Genomic DNA, 10,517 nt, shown 5'->3' on the forward strand with positions numbered 1-10,517 from the left:
TGGCATATCCTTTGAGTATTATCATATTAAGACAATTACCAAACGTGGCATACTTGAACAGCAAACCAACCTGGTATCGTAATTTTTTAATAATTTTATGTTGAATTAACGTTAGACAAATGTGACACACCGAACATTATTCATTTGTACTTGTAATGTTCATTGCTCTGTTAATGACGTGTGAGGTATTGAGGCATGCACCCAATGACACTTTTAATCAAATGGTGAGAGAGCGAGAGATAGACAGAGACAGATCACTGAGCTGGAGGAAAAGAAAAAAGACAAAGTGAGAAATGTAATTTAGTGCTGTTAGCACTATTTAAATGCTATGCGTACAAGACCCACATGTAGCTCACACCCCTACTCTTATCTGAACGAATCAGATACAGTCTACATTTACAATACGAAGGATGATTCAGGCTTCATTTCATATAAATAACAAGGTTTATATTAGGATATTCAACACTATGGGTAAGGTAAGGTAATATGAAACATATTCTTAAAGTAAAATATGAGGTTAACACTTTATAGAAGGTATTTGCATGGTTTGTGATAGCATATGTAATCTTATCACATGGTATGTAATTTTTGATAGAAGTCATGATGTCCTAAACAATTCAGACTTGACATGTAATCAAGACTCTAACTACACTACACTATTGCCAGATCTGTTGTATTTACTCTGCAATTCTTGTGATTTAATGCAACTCAATGATTCTCATTATGCCTGTGCCATTTAACTACCTCTAAAGTTTTCAGAAGCTCCCTCCCACTGTTCATCTCACGTCCATATTTCCATTTTATCAGAAGATCCATAACGAACAGATTTCAGATTACTGCTTGATGTAGTCCTTAATCCTTACAGTCAGGCAACTGAGACACCTTCTGGACGGCCTTTCCAAAGCAGATTTGGATCAGGAGAGCTGGGACTGGCTGCCAACCAGCACACTGAGTGTTCTGCATGTGAATACGGAGTCAAGTGCATTCAGGAAATAGCCTATTAACCAAACTACATATATCCATAAAACACCATGAATTGCAGTTTTGTTGCTCTGACACTGTACGCAAACACCGTACATAAAATGTGGCACTGTCGTTTTAAATGGAAATGCATGACAAGTCTCACACTTAATATCGGACACAAACAATGAAATTCATTATCCATTTCGTGAGTACTTTCAAATGCTGGCTGTACAGATGTTTCTTATAGGTCTATATACATCCTAGTGGCACTGAACATGTCTGCACAGTGAGTAGAAAATAATGATGGCATAATCAGTATCCAATTTGTTCAAGCCTGCTGAATACCTGGCATAAAAAGATGGTTAGAAACAGAAGCAATCATATAGTCAATGTATTTATTCACCTTTATAATAACACCCCATATGTTCTAAGATAAGATCATTTTGAGGCTCCATTAAAGGTTAGGAAAAAACTATTTATTTGCATATTAGTGAGTGAAACCTATATGAGACATTTTTCACAAATAAAATACTATTTATTTTTAATGGCTTTTATTTATTTACTGTATAGTGTATAGTCTGCAGCCAGTTAATTTATTGACCTTTAAACTAACCACTGCTGCAGCATTAATATTACCAGTTACCAGCTAAAATATACATAGATAATGGGTCTGATCTGACATGTAAATTTGCCTCTTAATGTCCTTTGTAAGAACATGGTGTTACGGAGAAAGAAAAGAAAAAACACAGAAAGGACGGACAAAAAACAAGCATTATGGAGAACAAAATGATTCAGGATCAGTTTTTCATCCTTGGTATAAGTCATTTCATAATCATCCCAGGAATAAAAGGCTCATAAAATGTAAAAGTAAAAAAGTAATATAACTTTCTACTGACATTTTGACATAATGATGAATTTAACAAATTCTCAGACAAAATGATGTATTCAGAAAAAGCTAAACTTCATCAGTGTTCAATCAGAAGAAGGCACACAGGACAAAAGGCCAGGGTGCAAAAGAAAGCCTGCTCAACCAGTAATCTGTCCACTGCCTATTTCATTTTTAAAATAGAATTGACTCAAAATGAAGCTTATACTTTCATATTTCTTGGAGATTCTTGATATTAAACTATACTGTTTGTTAGTTTTTGAACATAAAGTTAGTCCAAGCACCCATTAGCAGCTTCACAATTAAACCAAGTCAGTCTTGGCTTTTTACCTAATAAATTAATTTACACATAATTATAATAATTAAACATGCCTGCATTAGAACAACAGTGCTAGATGACAATTGATGTGACCTAAATAGTCCTGTGACCTTAGAATGAATCATGTAGAAATATTACCAATAAAAACATTGATGAAAATTGCTTTGGAATTTGTATATAGAAGATGAGGGCAGGCTGGTACGGTGCAGCAGTTTTTAGCACTGACGCCTTACAGCAAGAAGGTTCTGGGTTGCAGCCCCTATTGACCCCTCTTTTTGTGGAATTTACATATTGTCTCTATCTGTGTGGGTTTTCTCTGGACACTTCCTCTTACAGTCCAGATACTTGCTGATTAGACTAATAGGTGACTCTAAATTGTCTGAAGGAATGAATGTGAGCATGATACACTTGCAATCTGTCCAGGTTGTACCTTGCTTCTTGCCCAGTGTCAACTGGGATGGCTCCAGCCCACTATGACCCTGATAGGAATAATGTGTATAGATGATGGATGGATGGATATAGAAGACGAGGGAGAGGTGGTGAGGCAAGATGTTTTTTGATATAAAGTTTGGACAGTAATTGAAAACACAGTGTTGTGTTTTCATTCAGCTGCTTGTCCTATTCCTGTTCATGAAAACCAAGGCAACATGAACCCCACCTCTCAACCATTGTGTGCATAGTTGCCAGTCTATCACAGACAAACACGTTCACACTCACAATCACACCTACAATTTAGAGCTCACATTTCGCTTGACCTGCATGACAGTGGGCTGTGGGAGGGAAATTGTGCACCTGGTAGAAAACCCACACATACAGAAACAGGCAAAGACCGACAGCGGTTCCCACTCTGCCACTATACGTACTATAAGAGAAGAGTCAGTGTTTAATGTATTTTAAGTTCTGCTTTCTGTTCTGAACACGACAGAAATTGGGAACATTAACAAAAAAAGAAAATTCTCAACTATTACAAGATGTAATAACTTCTCTGCAAAAAGATATGCTCATTATGAGTCTCAAATAGACTGCAGCATTCTGAGGTATAAAATGACAAAATATAGTACTAATCAATACTAATCAATAAAAGCACTCGACCATAAATACAGCACAGTCAAAACACAATGGCACCATAGACTTTCAGTAGCAAAATTTGCTGTAGTAAAGATGAACCTGAATGACAGCCGAGACCAGTGGCTGGCAGTATTACATAGTTTCATCTTGTTGATTTTGTCACAGAGAAGGTCTGTTACATCTGTTGCCATGGCAACCATATACAGCATCATTGGATTTCTCAGCAACTTTTCAACAGCAGTCTTCAGCTCAGTTGTAAAGTGCAGTAATTTCAAGTGTCTAAAGTGGAGCAATGACGCGGCCATGACTGTTGTTTATGAACATCATATTAAACATCACAGGAGAAAGTAGCAGAACGAAAGCAGTAACAGTCAGTCTTAGCCACAATTATGAGCCAAGCATGACTCTAAGAATATATTTTAACTTTGGTTGTTAAGACTTAGAACATCAAAGACCAAGTAATTTCTAAAGCAACGAAAAAAATAAAATAAAATCAAAAACAAAAACACAAAATTGTTTACTGTAGATATTTATATGAAGGTCATAACAATAAATTTAACACAGAAAAGATTTGGAACAAGAGTATAAATGTAATACTGTCAGACAGTGTGGAATAAGTGGATTTTTTTCAATCTTAAAGCAATAAAAGCAGTATTATGAAGGGATTAGCAATGCTGTTTTAACACTTTATTAATGTCCAAGGGTAAATTTGCACACTCCAGCAGCACAGACAGAGAACGAGAATATAAAAAACAAATAAGGTGCTATTTCAATAAAATAAAACAGTATTAAAACAAAATGGTCAAACACACAGGGGTTTTGAGCACGATTTCTAAATCTTAGAATTGGGGCATGTTCTCTCCATCTTACATCAAGGTTTCCAAATAAAGATGCACATGGTATTTACATAATAATATCTGCAGTTAAAATACATTAAGTGCATGTACAAAATTTCATAAGAATTTGCATAAAAGTGCTGTCTAATCTCTGCTTTAAACTGAAATGAAATTGTATAATATGTTGTCTGGGATAAATTAATATAAAAGTTATTAACAAAGTTATCTCATGGATTATTTTTGTTATTCCATGAAGTAGGTGCAGTTAAAGTCCCATTTTATATTTTAAATAATAATCAGTTTTAATAGGCAAACATACTAAGTTGAAAAATGCCTGGCTACTGGAACCTGTTGAGCTATTGAACTTCATTGACCTTCACTCCCATGTGGTGGCCACTTGCCAACAGATACTGCAGCTGGAAACCGTAGCTGTTTTAGGTGAGATTTCATTAGAGATCGATGTTTAGGTAAAGAATGGAGTGGAGCTATTATGAATAGTGGGCCAAAATCATTACACTTGAAAGCCTTATTAATCACACAGATATGAGCTGACCTCCAATATTGTATTGTGTTCAGAGAGGCTGTCCTTTAATGGAAAGGACACAGATTTAATGTTTAAGGTTATAAGAGTTAGAGTGGAATCTATACTGATACAAATTTCTACTTAGATTTTTTTTCAAAATTATTATCTCACAATTTACCAAAAACTGTGTAGCCTTCATATAGTAGCTTATAGAAGATATTCTTTTAAAGTCACTAATTAATTGTCTTTTTACTCCATAGTCTTATCACAGTGGTGATATGTGCATTGAGTTTGATTATAGGGACGCATCGAGTCCATTTGAAAATCATATCCTGTAAATGTTCATCATGAGCAAGCAGCAGTTTCTCGTAACCACATCCCCTTTGCCTCTGGTGCTGGATCACCTCTAGCCACTTATGTATGTGCGCCGGTCTGCCTAAACCTAATTAGCAATCACTTGTCTAGAATGTCTCATTCTGTCTGGCAACCTCATGTCTCACACATGATTGATGGAAGAAACTTGTATAAATCTTTTTTGAGATTATAAAGTCATTTAAATCTCAGGTAGCACGTAAGGCACTGATGAGAGCAATATGATGTACATTATTTTTGAAATTTATAGTGCTGAGACCTTAATTAAAAAGTTTTCTCTAAGTTTTATGATAAACAGCTCTACAGAAAATTAAAGATTAATCTTTTAACAAGTGCAAAAGGCATGCCTAATGTGACCTAACATAACCTAACCTCCAACTCCACAAGCTGCTTACTCCCACTAAGATCGTGACCCCCTCCCCTAACTAGGGGCACCAACATAGCACTGGGCTAATATATAGATGTTGGCTAATGTTGCAGATTTTAGGAAAATAACAAATCCTCCCCAAACAAAACTAAATAAAAATAAAACCAACAAAATAATTACTTGGGCACCACTCTTAACCCTGCTTTTAGTTTTGAGCCCTGCTGCTGCCACAGATGACAGATTCTTTTTTTTTTTAAATAACTAATGTATGAAATGCTAAACACCATATTGGAAAATAGTACAATGGAGTCTGATGAGCTCATTCATCCAGAGTGTTCACAAATGCATGAACAAATATCACAATGCATAATATATCTCAGTTTTATTTTCCATAACATCATGTTTTAGGAGAACATTACAGATAATTCATATCTTTTTACACACAGTTCATTTATTTTGATGAGACTCTGTCACAACCAAATCTTTATCGTGTTGAAATGTCAAATTCCATTACATTCAGATGTTTCCCTTTTGGTTCATATTAGTCAGACCGTCCTCTGGCAACATGTCCTGCACCTCTTCGTGAATTCTTGTCAATAAACATTGGTCATTAATAGCGTCAGACAAGCATGCACATTCACACAGCCTCTGGAACATTTATTAAGACACAAGTAGCCAACTGGCAAAATACCAGCAATGCACGTTAGGTCACCAACCAACTAACCTAGCTCATGTTCTGAAAAGACATTTTTAATTGCCTTTTTTTTTTTTTTTTAAATCTGGTGGCTCTTTACATTACAAAAGTATTCAAACAATTTTTTTTCACTAAAACTATTTTGACATTAAGATACACCGTTGCCACATTTTAATTAGTTACAAACCCTGTTTCTGAAAATCCTTACTATGGATGTTGTGTAACATCATCAGGGCAGCGTGAACAGGAATTCCTGTGTAACATTTCGAGACTATGATTTAATTCATGCCTAAAAGTCTTTCAGGCTGCAGGTAAACAGAACGCCTACTTGCGTCTCATGAGGTGCAGCCAATTAAGTGGCCACTGAGCGTAAATATTTAGCAGATTACAAACATTTGTGCTTTGCAAACATTTTAATAGTGTATTCATTATGTTTTCATAATCAGTTCTAAATGTGGAGATTGGTTCCTTGTTTGTAAACACTGTTGGAGGTGCACACACATTTCACATTTCTGTGGTTTGTCATTGTATTAGTATATGTAAAGTGCAATCAATTATCTTCCCAGGGCTTATTTTATTTTCATTTCACTGTAGCAGCCTTTTTTATCTTTGTAGCTGAGCTGATAGTCATGACCCAAAAAACTAAGTAAGGTGAGTATGAATAGATAAAAATAAAGTGACACTTTCGAGTTGCCTATAAAAACTCTATGAGGCTCAGACACTGAGAAACTGTGCATTCCTCTTTTAAGAGAGTGCTGACCCTGTGTGAATATTGCTCACAGATGTTGGTTAGAAACTGACATTTAAGAGAGAAGTTGACATTTAAAACGATTAGGAGAACACAGAGACGTTAGTTTTCATCATCCAGTAAAAAGCTATGACAGCCTTTACTTACTTACTAGTGTTTATTTGGAACGCAGAACTGTATTTACACCTTAAATATATATGTTGCTTTTTAAATTTACACATAAAAATAAACATATGTGAAACATTGTCACACAAAACTTAAAAAAGAAATTTTGCCTCACTCACACATGGTAGCACAAGTACACAGGTAAGTCTCTGCTGTAGTGTCCCACCTGGTGTAAACACAGTAATCAAAGACAGGGAAAGATTTTTCTTTTGAAAATAGGATACATGTCTCTATGGGCTATAGAAAAAAAAAACTCAAACTATGCCTTCAATCAGGTTTTATTAACTGCAGCCAGAATTTAAAAAAAAAAAAAAAATCTGTTGTGACCCTTTTTTCAAGAAATATATTCATATTATCTCCCACCCAAAGTAAACAAGATTTATCATTGGATTTACAGGACTAAGTAATGACTGTATTAAAGTCCAGTGAGAAATTGCAGCAGGGATGTTTGCTTTAAAAAAAAAAAGCTGCGAGAATGTGTTGCTATGCTAGATTGGAAATGAAGGGAAATAGTAGAAGAATGTGCAGTGAACCTTTCTTTAAGCATGGGGTCATATTTGGTTGCATGGAGAAATAAGCCCAAAGTAAGGGATCAGACAGTGAGCATAGGGAACATAAATGAACATAGTTACATAACTTTGCTGTAGGGTTTATAGAGTGAAAACACAAAAGAAAAAAGATATATTAGAATATTTGTTCTTCTGTTTTGGCAATTGAGTCTCCTGCCTGAGGTCTACATATGAAGATCTGTGCAGTGCTGCAGAGAAAACTTTCTACAGATGACTGTCCTGAATACAATGAAAGAAGCAGTATGGAGGCAAACCAGGCTTGCTGAACATATTCTTTTTTTAATAGAAAATATGGCACTTGCCTTAAAAATTATAATTTGACACTATTATTTTACCAGTAAGGCAGTATGTTTGAATGAAAAAAAAAAAAAAACTTAAAAGGATCATAAGTATTTATAATAGATATCTTGACAAAGTAGAGGCTATGTACACTAACTGCCTTCAGCTATGCTCATTTCTTTGGTTTAAATTGAAGTCTTTGCTTCCCTACAAGTGCATCTAAAACAGTCTCCAGATGTTGGAGCATTAGTTTTCCCTGTGCAATACCAACATCTCCCTTCGGTTAGTTTTTTCTGCTGTTCAGCTTTTCCTTCCCTGCATTGACCTTGACGCCACTCCTGCTTCTGCAGAGATAATTCTTTGTCAGCATCCATCTAAATCTCATCTCTTAAATGAATACACTAATTTCTTCCTTCCTCTGCATCAAACATTATTGTTTGCATCCAAAATTCTCTCTGTTTGCAACTGCTCTTGTATCTGTCATGTCCTATGAATATTTATACTGCAGTTTGAGCTTTGCATCTGTTACCATTCTTGAGGTATGGCTTTACACATTTCTACTCTGTAATATGTGCTGTCATTCTTGGATATTTTATTTGTGCTATTAGAAATTGATTTCATCACTAAACTCTGAAAAACAAATTTTATTTGTTGTGAGGCAAAGTATATATCAAACAAGAGGTTGTTTTAGATGCACTTCCCAATTTTATGCAAAGGGATTAAGCATTATCTGATAAACTGTCAACTGGGTGGGGTTATTGAGCTTCAGATACATAAAATGCACACATACACATTTTGAATACATCTCCAATAACAATATACAACAGTTAAAAACCACACTAATTACACTAATATACCTCTGAAATGTCTTCAGACTCCCTTATATAGCAGTGTAATAAACTGCAAATGTTTCAGACAACTGTATAACACAACTAAATAGTCAGTAGGCACCCTGAGATGGGAATAGAGATATGAGCTGTACCTTCTCAACAATCTACAGCTTTCGAAATGCTATTTATTTAAGGGACATTGTCATTTTGTGACAAATTAAAAATGGCCAAGTGACCAAGTGCTTGTTTTTTTTTTTTTGTTTTTTTTTTACCGTTTTTTAAGAAAACAAATTACAGTAATTATTACCTATGAAGCATTTCAGAATAAAGTATAACAGTGTTAAAACAGCACGTACTACATATGATGTAGTAGGCAGAGGATCCTGTGTGCATTCTATATTGCTTCCTGCACATTCAGAATATACATTTATTAACTTTTTTTTCCTGGAGGTTTATGATTGATGCCAGAAGAACATGTTGTGATCTTGTATATAGTAATCCTTTTGCTGTGTTGTCTGGATGCAGTATGATTTATTGTAAAGTGGTACAATTTTGTGACATGTTATATGGATGTACTAAGATGAAGGACTATTTTAGTTAGCTGGACTATTATTTTTAAATTCAAGTGATTTTATAAGTCTTAGATTGTGACAGCCATGTTGTTTTAGATTGCATAGCAAATATCATGTATAAAGGCTCATCCATGTTGTTTCACTTGGCAGTTTGTTGAAACTGAACCACGTACTGCATTGTGATTTTAGTGTAGGTGTAGGTGTTGTGTTTGCCCTCTGTGAGGTCTGACTATTATATTTTCCTATAACATGGGTTGTGGTAGTAGTACACAAATCGTTCACTTGAGTGAGAGAACCAAAATATACCCAAGATGCCTGAAGTAAAAGTAGCCATCATGCAGGATGGCTCATTAATTTCAATGTTGCAGCAGGCAAAGTTGGAGATATTTGACTTTATTAACTTCTAAGTATCTTTTAACTAGTAGCACAAATTACATACAGTAATAAAGTAGATATACAGTATGTATGCAAATGATACTTTCCACCATTGGCGCCTCTTAATTAAACTGTGTCCACAGAGAATACAGAGCCATATGGAGAATTAATGCTTATTTTGTTCTCTTGGCTACATAGTCCTGTAAATATTTTCAAATATTGTTAATACACTATATTTTATGTATATTTTATTTTTGAAAGTTAAGGCCTGGTTTTCTGCCCTGCATGGAACTCATATTGCACCCTTATATCAGAAAAGTAGGCATTCCATTAACTATGATATTATCATTTATTTACATTAGACTGTTAAGTATAGAGTGTTGTCAAGTAAATAAAGTCAATAGTGCAATTTAAGATCAACATTTTCTTCCTCAAAAATATTTTTTCCTCACATTGTTTTTGCTCATTGTCAGAAAACTTTATTTGAAAGATAATGTCAAGGGAGGCTTTAAATGCAGAATAGTGATCTTATAAATTGGTAGTGGTGGATATATGATCAAGCTGAGAATTATAGGTTATATGCAGATTGATGGTTATAACAGCAATAATAGATATGTAGGTGTCCTCCACTGCTACATCATATGCGTCATTTGTTTTGGGACTTTCAAAAACAGAAACAACCATGTTAATTGGCACATCTTACATGGTTTGGTGTTAGTGTCGCTCATGACTCGTTTGTGTCATTCCTGAATTAATTTATTAAGTTTATTACTAAGTTTTTCTTTTTGTTCTTTGCAGTGCAAGAGGGTCAGACTAGGCAGCACGGAGAATATTCTGCTGCCACATTTAGGCTTAATGTGCATTTCTAAACATTTTAATGTCACCATGTCAAACTCCATCAGACAGACATTGTACATCACGGACAGAGTGTCATCATCACCACCTTGTTGA

Source organism: Mastacembelus armatus, chromosome 14 (genome assembly GCF_900324485.2).
Source record: "Mastacembelus armatus chromosome 14, fMasArm1.2, whole genome shotgun sequence".
Classification (NCBI taxonomy): domain Eukaryota; kingdom Metazoa; phylum Chordata; class Actinopteri; order Synbranchiformes; family Mastacembelidae; genus Mastacembelus; species Mastacembelus armatus.